Source organism: Phycodurus eques, chromosome 4, assembly GCF_024500275.1.
Source record: "Phycodurus eques isolate BA_2022a chromosome 4, UOR_Pequ_1.1, whole genome shotgun sequence".
Classification (NCBI taxonomy): Eukaryota; Metazoa; Chordata; class Actinopteri; order Syngnathiformes; family Syngnathidae; genus Phycodurus; species Phycodurus eques.
The window spans coordinates 11,720,704-11,740,098 of NC_084528.1; positions in this window are offsets into that span (position 1 = coordinate 11,720,704).

The following is a 19,395-nucleotide window of genomic DNA, read 5'->3' on the forward strand; positions in this document are numbered from 1 at the left end:
CTCAGTTGTTAAAGGACTTAAAGCGTCCAGATGGCCAATATTTCACTAACGAGTTCTCCATGTAATTTTTTTTTTTTGCTCAAGAAATTGAAACTGGGAGTCATTTCCAATAATAATCATCCTTTCTGTAACAATATTTAAATAACTAATAGCCCTGGGAATGCCCGTTTTTCATCACCAAAATCGACATGGCGCCATGTCGGTTTTGGTGTGACGGGAACCGGAGACCAAGTTCGCCGCATAGCCGATGAGGACAAAGGAATGTACTATACCATAAAGTGGCAGTATTTACTCATATTTGACATATTGTCTCGGTCGGGCGGAATCCTTGCACCTCTAAAATCACTGTTTTTCAGGAAATAAAAAAAAGATGCCATCTTGCATGAGTTCCCAAACATTGCTTTGTGCAAGTTGGCATTATGCATTATATTGCTATCATTTACTGCTGCACACAAACATCAACAAAACACCACCCCAAAATCATGTTCAATCGTTAATTTAATATGCTAAAGAAATAACCAATTATGCTGTCAGTGTTTAAAACGGCACGACATTGCGCCAGGCGTCCTCATCACGATCCATGTGTACACGGAGCCCCCGGCCATACAAAAAGCCTTTAACTTCACAAAAGCAAACGCCTGTGGTACTCTTCCCAAACCGTTTTTTTTTCAAAGGTCCTAAGAGTGATGAGCGACGCAATAAATAGAACAATGAGCTAAACTAAACCCACATATTAGGCAGAAATTCATCTCACGCACTTATCTCCAGAACTCATGCAGCTCCCTTTGCAACGAAGCATTATCGCTATCAAATATAACAAAACAAACCTACTCAAATGTATCCAACCTCACTATTTTTACTCGTTATTTTCTAAGAAAAACAAAGATTTTCAATATCGGCGACAATTACACCACGTCTTTCACAGAACAAAGAAATGGGCGTAGTTTTACAACACTTTTCATATATTTTGAGATTCATTCAAGAGCGTTTAAAGATTTGTTCTTAAGCTGTTTGCACCACTTTAAATTGCTTAATACTTTGTAAAAATAACAGACGAAGTGTGGAAGGACCAATTATCGATTAGTGAAGCAACCAAGAATATGTACTAGTATAAGGAAATGTGCTCGTCGTTCTGTTGCTGCTGTCAGCAGGCTGTGTCAATCTGGCAGGTTTTCAAACTGAATATGGGCGGGCCAAAATCTGGCTGAAAATGAAACCTCATAAAATACTACTGAGTTTATTTTGGGGGGACAGTGTTTAGGTCCAGAACTATGGAATAAGTGCCAATGTTCTCACCGTTAACTAGTTCCTTTAATGGTGGTTGTGCATGCAATGTTTATTTCAAGATGAAATACTTATAATGGAATATTAGAGGGAAGCATTCAGTCCATGTAGTCATTGGTTGGAATTCTTTAGTGTGTGGCCATGCCTTTAACATAGCTCCTCAATCATTCATTTAGTCCACTTGTGATTAAGTAGGTGGCAAGCTCCCATACGATGTGACAGTCTGTCAGCAAAAGAAGTGATGAGCTAGAGGTAGCTTTCACAGCAGTGGAGATGATCAGCAAGGAAGTGTGATGGACATCACTTAACACACGTAGGAACTAAGTCTCACAAACATCAAACAGTGTGCACTTGACTGGCAGAAGCTGGCCGGATTTCCTACTCGGGTTAAACGTATTCTAAAACTAAACTTCGGATTTATGTATGGATTAGAAATATTTGCCAGGAGGGTTTTTCGATGAACGTCAAAGCCTCATCAAGCAGCTTTTAGCTAAAAAGTGATGATGATATGAGAAATATTTTTAGACCAGGAATTTTTTTTTTGTCTTAGCTGTTCAGTATAATACACTAATACCAGCTCCTAAATATAGCCACTTGATCCTGTTTTGTTGGCAAGCAACATTTAGTTTATTTTTGAATTTATTTTTACAGAGGCTCTGAAGGAGGCTGTGCTTCAGAGCTTCTCAGCATGTCAAATTTGATTGTGAGAGAACAGGTTAGCGCAGCATGTTAATTTCTACCATTCTGCTCACTTATCTGTTGTCATGTGGCATGCGCACGTGCCTGTGGAAGAAAATCAAATTGTAGCGATGCATGATGAGATGACAATGATTTAGATGATAAAACACCTTGTGGCATTCTGCTCCCATCAAGGGGCTTAATGTGTTCCACGAAATTAACTCCCATCCACAAAACATTGGCGGACAGAATTATTGCCTTAATGCATGATAGATACAAAAGGAAGCACTGGAGGTTTTGTTTTTTCAGCTTTTCTCACAACGTAAAACAAAATTTCCTTTTATTGATCTTATTGTTCATGTGCGTGCTTGCGTGCGTTGGTAAGTGCTCGACTGACAGTTGACTAACAAGCATCCCCACTGCATATTTCAGTCTCTTACTAATGAGCCATTTACAGACGCTGTGCTCTCATTGGCTCTGTGTCCTCAGGGTGTGAGACTCTTCTTGATTGGATGGGATGACATGTCGAGAAATGAAAGCCCCGAGGAAATATCACTTATTGACACACACGCACACTCGGACATAGGGTACAATTGCAGATAGTTATTTGAACCTTGTGTCTTAGTTGTCTCAGTGGTCAGATCAATATTATTATATATCGTTAATTCCCTCCATATATTAGCTGACAGATTTGTAAGAGCACTGATGTTTTTCTGTATGGAGGTTGCAGTGAAACTCATGTAAGGTTCTGTCCAGGAAGATTGAATGGGATGTAATTCTGTATTCCACGGCGCAGTCACCAAGAGCAGGACCTGGAAGAGTTACACAGTTTAATATACTCTTTTTAATCTTTAAGTGAATGAATAATGTAAATTCCCCCATTACCATTTCAGCAAAATGAATATTTAAACTACTGTTAAATCCCATGGTCATTGGGAAATGGCCTCCAGTGGATCAGAGGGTCTGTGATGGATATGATATGAAAGATGTTAAACTGCGGTCAAAAAGCACAGTCAAGAATGTAACTAATGTCGTGCTACAGTGAGGGGAGTCTCGTAAATCTTGGGCACATGGTCTGTTCTCTAGTTTGAGTTACTGTCAAGTAGTTCTCATAAATTATGATAAGGACCAATAGCGATCATAATAGTTCCACTTAAGATAAGAACGGTATGTCTCTTTTCTTTATCCAGCAAATATAAGAATATCTCAAACACTAAGTAGTACCGTATTTAAATAAACAGATACAGTATAAAGCTACGATTAAAAAAAGACAAAAAAAACTTCAATTGGTTTTATTGTATCTGTACAATTCAGATGAATCAGATGGAAGTAATATGTGCTTTCATAGATGTGCACACACTTAAAACTAAAAACCTTAGATTATAATGGGACATCAGTCAACAAGGCACATCTTGATTTAGCAATACTCGCCCACTCTTTCTTGCAAAAGTGCTCCAAATCTGTCTTAAAGACTTCACTCCACAACTTTGTGTATCATTGAAGTTTTGAGTTGCACTGGATTAGCATTTTGCAATAATTAATATGCAAGATCAATACAGGTATAGTTGCCCCAATACATGAGGGCGCAATGGTCAATTGGTAGAGTGGTCATCTCCCAACCAAACCAAAAGTTGTTTGTTTGATCCCCGTGACCATTTAAAGTGTCCTTTAACCAAATACTGAACCCCCAGAAGCACCTGAATGAGGACAGTGCGTGTTATAGTGCTTGAGTACCTTAAAGGTAGAAAAGAGCTATACCCTAAATGCCTTAGACCAGGTTTGTACATGATATTATGGGTGCACAAGCCATTTAAAACATTTTTGTTCCTATTTTAAAGTCAGTCCTGACTCAAATAAAAATAAATATTAAATATTTACTTAAATATTGATTAATGTAATGTATTTCTATTGAGTCCTGTCTTCAGTTTACCCATACAGTTAAGTTTTATATCTTATAAGAATTAAGAAGAATTAAAATAACAGCTTTGAAAAATGGGATTCTGTCTGGCTTCTCTCATCATCACAGCATGATAAATCCAAGTAACTCATATTATCAGCGTGTCCTGGGTCGTCCCCGACCACCCCAGTCTGCCAATCCAGAGGTACTGTCCCCGATGTCCATGCGATGTTGCAGAGGTGTGTCAACCAGGACACCCCCCCCAACATCCAGAGCCTTTAGGAACTCCAGGCGAATCTCATCCACCCCTGGGGCATTGCCACCGAGGAGCTTTTTAATCACCTCGGTGACCTCAACCCCAGAGATAGGAGAGCCCGCCTCAGAGAACCAAGACTCTGCTTCCTCAAGGGAAGGCATGTCGGTGGAGTTGAGGAGGTCTTCGAAGTATTCTCTCCACCGATTCACAACGTCCTGAGTCGAGGTCAGCAGCGCCCCTTCCCCACTATACACAGTGTTGGTGGTGCACTGCTTCCACCTCCTGGGGCGCCGGATGCGCCCTTCCAAGTCTCACTGTCATTGCCCACCTGAGCATTGAAGTCCCCCAGCAGAACAATGGAGTCCCCAGCAGGAGCACTCTCCAGCACCCCCTCTAAGGACTCCAAAAAGGGTGGGTACTCTGAACTGCTGTTTGGTGCATAGGCACAAACAACAGTCAGGACCCGTCCCCCCACCCGAAAGCGGAGGGAGGCTACCCTCTCATCCACCGGGATAAACCCCAACGTACAGGCGCCGAGCCGGGGGGCAATAAGTATACACACACCTGCTCGCCGCCTCTCACCATGGGAAACTCCAGAGTGGAAAAGAGTCCAACCCCTCTCAATAGAATTGATACCAGAGGCCAAGCCGTGTGTGGAGGCAAGACCGACTATATCTACTCGGAACTTCTCAACCTCACACCCCAGCTCGGGCTGCTTCCTTGCCAGAGAGGTGACGCTCCGCGTCCCTATAGCTAGCTTCTGTAGCCGGGGATCGGCTTGCCCAGGGTCCCCGCCTACGGCCACTGCCCAGCTCACACTGCACCTGACCCCTATGGCCCCTCCCACAGGTGGTGAGCCCATGGGAATGGGGACCCACGTTACCCTTTTGGGCTGTGCCCGGCCGGGCCCCATGGGTGCAGGCCCGGCCACCTAGGCGCTCGTGCCTGGTGCCCAACCTCCAGGCCTGACTCCAGAGGGGGCCCCCGGTGACCCCGAGAGCCATATATTTTGTTCTTCATAGGGGTTTTTGGAGCCGTGCTTTGTCTGGTCCCTCACCTAGGACCTGTTTGTCATGAGTGACCCTACCAGGGGCGTGAAGCCCCAGACAACTTAGCTCCTAGGATCATTGGGACACACAAACCCCGCCACCACAATAAGGTGACGGCTCAAGGAGAGGATAATTTGCTATATTTATACTAATTCAAAAATAATTACGGTTACTCATGTACTATGGTGCTGAATTTCTGACGTACTGTAAATTGTGTCCTTAAAATGCGAGACAGCGCATGAAGGGCCAATAAAGATATTTTTGGACTGGACAGTGAAGTAAAAACAATAATACATAGTCAGAATGCTTAGCAGTGACCTCCAGCATAACATTCTTTACCAAGAAAAAAATAACTTGCCTTTTAGGGCCAATTCTGACAACAACCAGCTCAAGTTGGTAAGTGGGAATGAGTTTACAAAGAATGTGACAGCTGTTTTAACGAAGAGAAAACGTATTCAGTGCCATTCCTGTCATTTCATCTGCTCTCTAAACCTCAATCACAGCACTCCTACATGCCTTCTATTTCCCGTTCAGAGCAACAGGAAGCCTACAAGAGAACAAAGGCGGCTGCTTTTGATCAGAGTGGACCGAGTAATTGGACATCACAAGCAACACATCACACAAAATATTTTTGGGAAGGGGACCACACCAAGAGAATAGAATAGAATGCCTTTTATTGTCACTATGCACATTTACAATGGAGACCGAACAAGAATATTTAAGTTTTAATAATCAAACGCCCCCCAAAAAAGGAAAGAAGTGCAAGTATCCAGTGACGGGGGGCTTTTTAAATTGATTAAAACTGTTACATGTAACATAATACACCAATGGGCGACAAAAGGCATTTTCCAAAAATGGTGCTATATCTTTTTCACACATTGTGTTTTAAGGTTAAACACATTATTCTGTGAGGGTGCTATCACTCACATTTTTTTTCCACGTACGAGTGTGAATTAGAACCCCGATGTTCATGTTGAAACAGGTGAAAAACATAGGTGGCACGGTGAACGACTGGTTAGCACATCTGCCTCACAGTTCTGAGGACGGGGGTTCAAATCCCGGCCCCGCCTGTGTGGAGTTTGTATGTTCTCCCTGTACCTGTGTGGGTTTTCTGCGGGTACTCCAGTTTCCTCCCACATCCCCAAAACATGCATGTAGATTAATTGGAAACTCTAAATTGCGTGAACGTGTGCGCGAATGGTTGTTTGTTTATGTGTGCCCTGCGATTGGCTGGCGACCAGTTCAGGGTGTACCCCGCCTCTCGCCCGAAGATAGCTGGGAGAGGCTCCAGCACGCCTGCCACCCTTGTGAGGATAAAGTGGTTCAGAAAATGGAAGGATTGACATATAGAGAGCAAAACCTCTTCTCATCTCCAAACGTCTAAACACGTTTCCTGCTGAACATAAAAAGGAACCTACAGTGCAGTAACATAAAATCATTTTTGCCATTTCAATAGACTGCCATTCAAAATAACACTATATGCGCTAATTGTCCAATAAACAGGTATGTGCCACCTGGTCCAATCTTAATAAATGATTTGAAATTTGAATAAAACGAAATCCATGCTGTTTGAGAAAAACAAATATGATACACAAATAAATATTAAAATAGAGGAAGTCAGTTTAGGAAGAGTTTAGGAGATTAAATTCCTGGGGACAATTATTGGTGGAAAGCTCTATTGGAAATCTCATGTAAAATACATAAACTCCAAGTTGTCAAAAAGCATTACAATAATGAACAAATTCAAATATTTTCTTGACCGTTATTGACATCAAATTCTGTACTGCGCACTAGTTTCACCCTAAGTTACGTCCTTGTTGAGGTGTGGGGGAACACTTACAAGACCAACATTAATTCTTTAGTCACTACTCAATAACTCATCATCAGAATCATCCACAGAGTTGGATATGGAACATATAAATGCATTATTTTCACAGTCCAAAGACCTGGTTAACTTCAAAACTGGGCAAATATTGTTGATAGCAAAAAATAAGTCACGATATTTAAAGAAATAAGTTGAAAGAAATTATTGTCTAAGGGGCTCATTTAAAATCAAGCAAAGAAAGTACGCACAAATATGAATGCTTTTTGTATTCCATCTCGTGGGACAAAGCGGTGGAATGGTCCGAATAAGAATCTCAGGGGTTGAGGCAATTTGGAAGGTTGCTGTGTATATGACTTTTGCGGGGAACAGGGGAGGCAGTTGTCTCGTTGCTCTATTTTAGTGTCGTTACCTTGTCTTGTCGCTGCATGTGCACACGCTGTGGATTTATTGAAGATTGTGATATTCTATTGTCATCCAAGATCTTATTACCGTCATCATGACTGTTGTTGTTATTGTTGAGATTATCATTATTACTATTATAATTCAGTCTCCACTATAATTATAATTGTTATTGTTCAGTTGAATTGGTTGCTTGCACACTTAAGCCTAATTGTTGCTTGCATGCAGTTCTTTTCTTTTAAAGGGTACCTGATGGAATGGGGGTTGAGATTTAATAGGACTGTACTTCTCACTCTTTTTTTTAAATATGTGTTTGTCATTTGTCAAAGATGTTTTTGTTTTTGTATTTGTCTTGACAATTTTGCACGAGGCTACTTGAAATGATGAATCAACAAATAGTGCTCAATTGGGAGACACCTGTTTACTTAATGCATGGCTGATATCATACTACACTAACTGTAAAAGTTACCTTTACAATTTAAACTATTGTGGAGGAACAATCTATAGGCTGCATTGTGCAAGCTATATGTTCTTTGTTGTTGTTTTTCAAAAGGACTGAGAGGCGCAACCATAGTGGAGGAAGGGGCCAAATGCTTCCATTGTTAGACTTGATTTTGGAAAATAAGGAATTCAGATTACAAAAAATCCAAAGCCACAACATCCAAGACGACACCATATTCAACGACATTCGGCAAGTCAATCTGTCCACATTTTTTTGCATTCCCGAGTGAAACTAAATCAGAATGGAACAACTTTAGGTGTGTTTTGGGAGAAACTCTCAAAGAAACGAAGTCCTCATAATATTGTCATTTGCTCACAAAAGCAGCAAAGCTTCCTCCCAAGCAATTTGTCCTTACCACAGAAATGATGGCTGTATGTAACAATTTAAACACTGTATGTAACAATAAACACATTGAAATGTTTTTGTTCAAATTCCAATTTCTACGTTCTCTTTTTCCCAATGAAATATGTTTTCAATTTCTCAGTTTCTCAGTATCTTGAAACAAGCTGACCATGTATTCCAAACTCGTCAAACCTGTGGCCCTGGGGCCACATCTGGCCCGCCTCAACATTTTATGCGGCCCACGAAAGTAAATCATGTGCATCTACTTCGTTTCTTGCTAAATTAACACAATTGCAAATTGTCTTCACTTAATAACATTGAAAATGAGATATTGCAAGCATTTTTTTGTTATCAATCCACCTTTTAAAAGAAATGTAATAATAACGTAGTTGACAAATTATTTTTTTTTTTACTTCTGATTTCAAAACTAGTTATTCATCAATGTGTTGTGTATATGTAATTATATGAGGCGATAATGAGGATACGGGTTCACAGTCATAACGGCCTTCCGACGGAAGCCACAACTATGATGCGGCCAGTGACAAAAATGAGTTTGACACTCCGATGTATTCTATGGAACTGTGTGTTACACAATGTATCGAACAATAAGCTCTTTGGATCCCCTCCATAAGAATATGAGGGGTAGAAATGGGGCCGTTATGAGCTGGGAATTATTATGTGACATTTAATCTTGTCAGCACAATGTTTGGGCCTGATACACACGCTCTCAGTTAAGGACTTTCTTATAAATCACAGGATGTTGACATATGGGATTTGTTATCGTGCATGCTCTGCAGGAAGTGGAAGTATTTTCCGCCTAAAACAGAAGGGGGGATGAGTGCATAGAATAGATGATGCTATCTAAGCATGTGATTGAGCACAGTTGTCCTGTGAGGAATACTAACAGGTCTTCTGCTGACGTTCGTGTAACTTGCCCTCTGTGCGGGAGACTGAGAGAACTCCTAGTTCTGCATGGCAGCTAAGTGGAGCACACAAGCACAGCTTTATTTATTTTTATGTATTTAGTACTTTTTCTGAGTCCTGTTGGGTGTTGAGCCCAGTGGTAAACCAGCTCCAGTATGACAAGTGGTGTGTGAGGAGCTTCTGGGAGGAGCTACTAAATATGTCTTATAGAAACTGTTTTGAAGAGTTACAGCAGTAAAGTCTGTTATATCTATCGCATGCCAATTAGATCAACAAGTAGAAAATATATAGTGAAACCTGCAATATTGAAAACAATCTGTTCCGTGGTACTGGTTCACTGGCTTTTCTAATATCAATTTGCTGATATTGCCACAGGAAATTATGGAAGATTAATTTATTTGTTCTAGGCAAACGGTTAGGAATCATAAAACAAGAACAAGGAGAAATTAACCACTGTATAATATAAGAGTACAAAACTCGTCACGATCAGTTCAGCCATCGTTGTGGACGGATCTTTTTCCACAGGCTTGGCCATCAAGTCTAACAGCGCCGTTTAGGCAGCAGCACGTCTTATTTGATCAGCTCTCTTATGGCTGATGAGGCTGATAGCAGATGTACACACCTTGTCGCACGTGTTGCGTGTGAGTGTGGGTGGCAGGGTGAGTGTGGGTGGCAGGTCCAGGAATGCGCGCCATCCTCTCCTGCATACCTAAAATACAAGTGCACTCAAACTCGGACAGTAAGGACCTGAAGTAGACCCCCAGTAGACTGGCTACACAAACAAGCACCACATCGTTCTCTTACCTTTTAGTAAGCATGGCTGAGAAATCATTGTATCCCATACAATCCACAGACACGGTTTTATGAAATAAAATGCACATATAGCCTGCTAACCTTGCCCAACACACTCATAAGCAGGAACAAATCTAAGTAATGCTCAATGTTTAGCTAAGCTTGTTTTATCATAAAGTGCATTTTTAGTCCAGTTACCTCGATTCAACCTTTGCGGATTACTGTATGAAACACCACCTCGCACAAAGCAGAATGATGTTTAAATGTAGCTCTGGCACTTTGATTTTGAGATTCCAAATCAAACATTTTTATTTTATGCCCAGCTATTTCAGTTCTGACTAAAAACATCATAATTGTTATAATGGCAACTTCAAAACTTTACTCTTGAGTCACCTTCAGTGGGAAAACATCAATGACATCTGAAGTGTATTTTATGAGTCAAAGTGATGTTTTCCTTGACTGTGTTTCACACAGGTGCATAGTGTTACAAAGTGAATATTACTGGCACATTGTCGCATTGTATTTCATGATAAAACTACACTTGTGATCGTGTTCTTTAGGGCTTCGTCTTAAAGTTGGAAAAGTAACAGCTTGACATTTGACCGCTGGTTGGTGGCAGCAGGGGCCCCTTCTTGTCAGACCCGTACAAGCAGTGAAATGCCACTGTCGCTTATTGTTCTCTATTGTCAGGGCTTATGTGAAATCCATTTTCTTCGTTTGAATACATTCTGTCAGGCAAGGAAAATCCCACAATCAAACCTCTTGGGGCTACTTTTTGACATGGCCCATGTGACAGCTCTGGGCTGTCCAAGACTTTCATTTGTCACTTGACTGCAAACTGTCTCTCTTGATACCCTTACTTTCTTCACACTAAAGTTGATTTATAAATATGTCATTATATTATCCGTATTATCTGAATGGTAAGCGTTGATGCTTGAGATGTGTCCAGGACGGTCCGTCAAAAATGTAAGTACAAACGTTAAAGTAGACCATGCTTTGATGTTATATTAATGACAGTGACAAACTATTTGAAACTGTTATTTTATTGTAAAAATAATAAATGATGACATTTTGGATTATTGTCAGCACAATTGTAGCTGGCTGGCCTGTACAATTTCTGCCCCTGTGGTCCATCAAGTCAGAGACACGAATGATGCACTATTGGGCTTGTTCAGATTCACTATCCGTGGCATTTACAAAGGAATAAACATCATTAAAGATCTTCTCTTTGGTCATTGCTGCAAGATCCATGTTGACTGTCAATTGCACAAATACCTGAGCAACTATCTCATCTCAGGCACACATTAGTCTGACTTGATCCTATTTAATCTGTCACGTTTCTTCCATATGACATGTCAATGTTTTTAGGCACGTCTGCCACAGAAATATGCAAGGAATTGGGCAGACTTTTGCTTGTGACCAAGAGGGATTTCAAGGAGCTCTCGGGTATCTGACCTGGCAGCGTGTTTCCAGCCTGTCACATGCCGCCGTGGTATTCAAGCAACGTTTCCTCAACCCTTCGTGACTTCATGAGTCTCCTCTCTGAATCACCACTAACACCCGCCCAAAAAGAGACACAAAGTACTCAAATGCATTTCGGGCTTTGAAAAATATTTATACATCTATTAGACATTTTTTAGATGAAAACAGGCAGGTTTGTTTTACTTATTAACTCTGAGCAGACAAACCAAATTCAATTGGATGGTTCAGCTTGTCAATTACCGTAGGTTGGATGAGGTCAAAGGTCATTACTATAAAAGTAGAGGAATATTAGCAGTACCCAAAGTCTTGGGTGATAGCAAGTAACTACACAGAAAAGACAGAACCATTTGTAGTGCACAATATTGCTAATAATCATATACAGTAAATATGGACAGTGGATATAAACATGAATGAAATGAAAATCTGTCACTTTTATTGTTTTTTGTGCATGTTATTAAAATGGGAAATTATCTATGAGAAAATCGGTATCTTTTAGTTGTGGGGATTGCATATAGAGTTTTGAACTATCAACAAATGTGCAAAGGATTTTACGTCAAGATGTATTTGTAGTTGCTGGAAGGAGTTAGTTGTATTAGCAGTATTTTTCAACTCATACTTTCCAATCATATATTAATTGTCTTGCTAAGAAAATTAATAAAAAAACATTTGAGTATATTCAATATACCCATATCAATATCAGGCAGGGCCATTTAATTTCTGCCAACGTGCAATATGAGGTCAGCTTGGGAAATCCCCCAAAAAATAACTACTCATTAAATATACGCAGCCAGAAGTTTCACGGAGATATTCATAATTCAGTAATTTAGTGCTCATTGTAGACTTTGCTAATGAAGCTCCAACTCTAACAAAGATAAATACATATGCGTGCTGCTCCAGTCATAATGTATTATATCAACTTTGAATAACATTCATTTGCAAATTTGTCCATTGACTCTATTTGACTGCAGCTGTGGCAGAATGTAATGATTATATTTGGCTGAAATAAGGTTTATTGTTTAATACTGCTGGACCAGCTGATTTCATTAATGCTACAACAACAGCAACAAAGTGGTCCAACACAATGGGCATGTTTGTGTTTGTGTACATGTATGTGTATGTGCAGGGAGTCCGGGCCTGCACTGGGGATCTCTGCGGTAACACTGCTTTGATTCACAGGATAAATCCCCTTGTGGTCACAACATCCAGGCAGTAGACCTCAGCTGTGTGTGGTGAAAAACACACACACACACACACACACACATATGACAGGTACATTTTCTTCTCCAGTGACACCATAACTCCTCCCTCCCCCCCAACCTGTGATCCCCCCTCCCTGAAGCCCCAAGAACATTGTAAGCGTCTGACAAAACAGAGATGTCACAGCGTGTCTTCAGCAAGATAGAGAACACCCTTTTTCCACCTGTCTATCTGTCTACATGTCTGTCTTTGTGTGTCTGCAACTGTCTTCGCACGGTTTTTTAACCCACTGCAGTAAATAATCATTTTTAAAAGGCATTGAAATAAAGGGTGGCACAGTGGACGACTGACTAGATCGTCTGCCTCACAGTTCTGAGGACAGGGGTTCAAATCCCGGCCCCGCCTGTGTGGAGTTTGCATGTTCTCCCCGTGCCTGTGTGGGTTTTCTCCGCACACTCCGGTTTCCTCCCACATCCCAAAAAGATGCATTGTAGGTTAATTGACAACTCTAAATTGCCCATAGGTGTGAACGTGAGTACAAATGGTTGTTTGTTTGTATGTGCCCTGCGATTGGCTGGCAACCAGTTCAGGGTGTACCCCGCCTCCTGCCCGTTGATAGCTGGGATAGCCTCCAGCACTCCGCGACCCTTGTGAGGAGAAGCGGCTCAGAAAATGGATGGATGATTTAGCGATGTCACGGTGGTTTAGTGGCATTTGGTTGTACAAATGGTTCAGGCAGCGCCAAGAGTTTGAGATGGATGAAATAAAGGTGACACGGTGACCAACTGGTTAGCACCTCTGACACACAGTTCTGAGGACCCGGGTTCGAGTCCAGCCTCGCCTGTATGCCTCTGCCATTTTGTAGTGATTATAGAGCAGTTAAATCGATAAATATGATGCAGAATCCACCTTCTGGTTTTTGCATCCAGAGTCTTTGGCTCTTTCCGCCGCTGTGACGTCACACGAGCCAAATATCGTGTTCATTCGGCGTTGTGTGCTGTTGTTCCCGTCCTTTTATATTTGTTGTCGTATGCGACCCTTGTGAGGATAAGCGGTACAGAAAATGACAGCGGCAAGAGTTTCTTGGGCTTTCCAGGTGAAAAAGGAATACGTGACCAGTGGATAGGGAAAGTCAATTGACGGGAAGAAACGTGCTCGGCTATATGTGCCTAGCAACCATTCCAAACTCTGTGCTGATCACTTCGAACCGGCGTGTTTTGAGAGAATTAGCAGATAGCATTGGATACACAGCTAGAGGCTGAAACCAGCTGCGTTGCCAACTATTTTTCCTACGGCCATCGGGACCTCAACCGCCAGCAAGAGAACTAAATCTCGCAGTCGGCACGGTGCAGCGGCGCTTCGTGGACAAGAGGTGAGGATTTCCTTGTATATACCTACGACTCTATTATGGTTATTATGGGGAAAAAAAGACCCACGCAGTTGGCAACTGGAACCTCACTTCTGGTAGCCCTTGTGGTGGCTGGAGTAACTACACCTCGGTATCTCGAGCTTCGGGTATGCTCATTCCTCATAATAAAAAACTCATTTTTAGCTAAACTATAGCTGACAACTTGCTGGAAGTGACGTGCATGTAGTACATAACATATAAACAATGCAAATATGAATTTTAACTGACCCCATAATATCTTTGTCCTCTGACGTTTAAGGCATAGTGTGAAGGTGAGTCAAGTCGCAGGTATGCATCTCACATGTTAACATTCTACACCTGTATTTCATACTAAAATGTAAAAATAATAATAAGTTCAATGCTGGAACTTGGTGCTATTGTTGCACTGTGGCATTACTGCTTTGAATTGACAATACTTTTTGAGTTAGTTCCCTTTTTTTTGTCCTTCTCCTCTTCAATAAGTGTTGCAAAACCCCACAAAAAGTAAAACAGGCCAGTTACTCTTCTGATGCTCCCTGAACTGAGCTCTCGTGGTGCGAAAAAACACACAAACTGGGCTCCACGCTGATCGGTGTGTCAACACAGGCTGGCTTTCGACGGCCTGCTCAAATGTAACTATGTTTTTGATGCCAGCCGCTTCAAATCCGACTGAGATCTCATGAATAGGTGAGCGCAAGCTCATCCGATTTGAGCAGGCAGAGCAAATCTAGCCTGTGTTGACTGACACACCAATCAGCAGGGAGCAGAGCAGGAATCTGTTTAACTGCCTCCATGCCCCTTCAGCCATTGTGCTCACTAACTGTCTCTCGAAACTGGAAACAAGGCAGTGATTCCTTAACAATGATCAACTTTCCTCAGGGGGTTGGGGGGGTGAATGATTGCGTGAGACTTGTAGCCTATGTAAAAGAAATACAAATTTGACCTGGCTGTTAAGTTCTGATTCCAGTTTGTTGGTGTCTTTTGATTGAACTGTGCTCGTCACAAGCAAATAAGTGCAATTAGTAGAAAAAGCAAAGGGGTCTAGTGCCCCCCAGTGTTGAAAAGATGTACTGTATGTGTCTCCGCCATGGTGCTGGGACAAAAGGGAAAAAAAGGAATCATTGAGAGCAGAAAAATATTGCAAATAGACGTGTGTTCGCTTGAATGCTTTGATGAGGAGGAAAGAGGTGTGAAATGTGTCACCACATCGCTACCCAAATCATTCGAAGTAAGTCGGGCAAAACTTGGTCTATTGTCTCACTTTGAATCTCAAGTTTTCATTATGCAAAGACATCTTCAAAAATGGTATATTTCCAGCAGTTTGCGAGAATGCCCTTTTTGCATTCCAGCATGATTGTGCACAGCAGGACTGGTTGAGTTTGGTGCAGAGAAATACGAGAGCCCTGAGCGCATCCCCGTTAAACAACTGGGACAACCTCGAAAGGAAAGCTTGTGAGCAAGGATCTCTTGAAAGCACTCCGGCTCGGGAACCAGCTCCATATTTCTTTCAGATCATGGTCAGTTACTGAATTCGTACGTCGCGCAGAGATTCCTAAGTGGAGTGTCAGATCATCAGGCGTGCTGTGCAAAATCATTTAGTTTCACCTAATTGGTCTGAAACATATTATTTACCTACTACAAATATGTGTCTTCGTTCATCTGTCTATGCCAGCTGCGTATAGTGACAGGCCGAACAATGAAATGCTCTTCCGCTCTATGGCAGAAGGTCCACTTAAACTGTGGCTTCACCTGTTGCAATTCATACAACGCAATAATAGCTTTGTGTTCAACCGAACAGGCCCACATTTCACACAAGTTCATTTGTAAGTAAATTGAGACGATATCATCATTATGTCAGTATAAAGTCGAGACTTTTTGTGACCTTTGTGGGGTCTGCAGAGAGATTTTCTTTCAGGCTCAGTGGAGGTTGGGACCCACTGCAGTGTATGCATGTTTCGTATGTAGGCTTGTAGAGTCTGCTAAGGTGGAGTGAAGTTGTTCTGGTGTAATACTTAAATATTATGCAGCTTGTCAACGGTCTGACTTAAAATGACTTTAAATAAATCCCCTTCAATGGCAGCCAATTGAATGCATTCGGGATTAGATTTTTAGCACTAACATACCATGAAACCTTACTGTCATTTTTGTCCTCTGCGGAAGAGCCTTGTTCAATTAGAATGCTTGTCATGTATCACATTAAATAGTATGTTAAGAAATACATCATGTTTACTGTTATCAGAAATATTGAAGATGTGGATACATACATTTGCATGAAATTATCTTTTCGTAAAAAGCAGTGTCGTGCTGGACTCGATTCTCATTTAGGGTTCTCACTGTATCCCCTTCAGTTCCAATTCTCCACGGAGAAGCACTAAGACTGAGTTGACCTACATCGCTTCATGTATTTTCAGCATTCACTGTGTCTTTGGCGACTCTACCTCACTACAGAAGTAGACGTAATCCCTTTATGTACAACCCCCATTCCAATGAAGTTCGGATATTGTGTTAAACATAAATAAAAACAATACAATGATTTGCAAATCATGTTCAACCTATATTTAATTGAATCCACTACAAAGACAAGATATTTAATGTTCAAACTGATGAACTTTATTGTTTTTAGCAAATAATCATGAAGTTAGAATTTTATGGCTGCAACACGTTCCAAAAAAGCTGGGACAGGTGCCAAAAAAGACTGAGAAAGTTGAGGAATGCTGATCAAACACCTGTTTGGAACATCCCACAGGTGAACAGGCTAATTGGGAACAGGTGGGTGCCATGATTGGGTATAAAAGGAGCTTCCATGAATTGCTCAGTCATTCACAAGCAAAGATGGGGCGAGGTTCACCTATTTGTGAGAAAATAGTCGAACAGTTTAAGGACTGTTCCTCAACGTACAATTTCAAGGAATTTAGGGATTTCATCATCTACGGTCCATAATATCATCAAAAGGTTCAGAGAATCTGTAGAAATCACTGCGTGTAAGCGGCAAGGCCGAAAACCGACATTGAACGCCCGTGACCTTCGATCCCTCAGGCGGCGCTGCATCAAAAACCGACATCAATGTGTAAAGGATATCAACACATGGGCTCAGGAACACTTCAGAAAACCAATGTCAGTAAATACAGTTTGGCGCTACATCAGTAAGTGTAACTTAAAACTCTACTATGCAAAGCAAAAGCCATTTATCAACAACACCCAGAAACGCCGCCGGCTTGTCTGGGCCCGAGCTCATCGAAGATGGGCTGATGAAAAGTGGAAATGTGTTCTGTGGTCCAACGAGTCCACATTTCAAATTTATTTTTGGAAATTGTGGACGCCGTGTCCTTCGGGCCAAAGAGGAAAAGAACCATCTGGACTGTTATGGACACAAAGTTCAAAAGCCAGCATCTGTGATGGTATGGGGCTGTGTTAGTGCCAAAGGCATGGGTAACTTACACAACTGTGAAGGCACCATTAATGCTGAACGGTACATACAGGTTTTGGAGAAACATATGCTGCCATCCAAGCAACGTCTTTTTCATTGACGCCCCTGTTTATTTCAGCAAGACAATGCCAAAACACATTCTGCACGTGCTACAACAGCGTGGCTTCGTAGTAAAAGATTGCGGGTACTAGGTGATGTAACACAGTGATAAACATGACCCTGTCCCAGCTTTTTTGGAACGTGTTGCAGCCATAAAATTAATGATTATTTGCTAAAAACAATCAAGTTTATCAGTTTGAACATTAAATAGCTTGTCTTTGTAGTGTATTCAATTAAATATAGATTGAACATGATTTGCAAATCATTGTATTTGTTTTTATTTATGTTTAACACAACATCCGAACTTCATTGGATTTGGGGTTGTAGGTTTGAGAGTGGACTGTGTCACGCAATGGCTCCAAAAATGCTACCAAAGGTGAGAAAGGATGTCATTTTCCTCCTCAATCATCATCAATAACTGATTGAACAAGACAGGAAATTGACATTTCAGAAGGTCCTGATGTAAGTATGGATATGCAAGTGCATTTTGAAAACCTGCTGATAAGAATTGGAGAAAGAAAAGGTGATGTCCACTGACAAAAAAAAGAAGCTAGTTAGTTCAATGGCATTTTAAGAACATCATCTGAAAATCCCGTTGAGCCTAATGAGGGATACATCCTTTCCGCCTACAGCTAAAGAGCAGTGCTAGCTTTATGGAAACGTGCAGATAGCGGGTAGACTTTGCCCTGAGGCATGCTGACAACACAGGAAAAGCAGAGAAGTCCAAAATTTGCGGCTTGCACTGTCGTAGGTAAGAATCATTTTAACTCTCATTAATTGATTTAAATGAAAAGACCAAAGTCTGACTTTTTTTTTTAGGTACTTTCTGAGCAGTTCTATCCTTTTGTTGTATCCAATATTATGTAAGTGACCTTTAGGGCACATAGATGTGTACTTTGCATATTATTAAGAGCTTTATTTTTGAGTAAACAATGTTAACAAAGATCATTACAGGAAGAATGAGTGTAATAAGTAATTATAAGTTTAATGACGTTTACATGAATTGCAATGGTGACATTGGACCACACGTTCTTGAGTCTTGACGATTCATTAGGTACACCAACATAATCCAATGCTATCACAAATGCTCAGTTTTTCTTGTCTTTGCGAGACAGCATTAATTTAACAGTACTGTATGTTTATTATTGTTATTGTTTATTGTGGTGGTGAAGAACAGGAATTCATCATCTTGAATGTGTTTCTGTTATTTTCTTTCCAATAATGATGAAATATACACTTCCCTTTAGGATGCAGTGCAGTTCTACAAAGTAGAACCGCGGTTAGTTATATTGTTGAATTAATATTTCCCAGACAAATCTAATCCATCTTTGATAATGGATCTCAATCGATTATGCAAGTGTACCTATGAAGTGACTGGTGAATGTCATTAGGACCATTTTAAAGCAGGTTTTAATCAAGCAGAATTAGTCATTATTGAAGTATTAATGACTGTCTTTCATGATAAATGAATTTAAGATAATACTGACCCCTCTTGTAATCACTGTATGTAAAAAGGAAATCCTGGTTTTACAGTCTGATTATATACTCTGTGTCTGTGATCAATTATCCACGTATGCTGCTACCAAATATACAGTACATAAAGGGCTGAATTAAACGCAGGCTGAGGCCATAAGTAAGAATGTTAGACTTTTGTTGGCTCGCAGTGGTTGCATAATGCCTTATTTTGAAAATATGCTTGAATTTGTCTTTACGCTGACATTGGCCCATGCCAAAGGAAAATCACTGATGAAAGTGTCGATGCTATTCCAAACAGTAACTTGATGTCAGAACCATGACCTTACATGTTCTTTTGTGTTTCCCTTGAAAAAAAAAAAAATATTAGCTAACTTTGAGA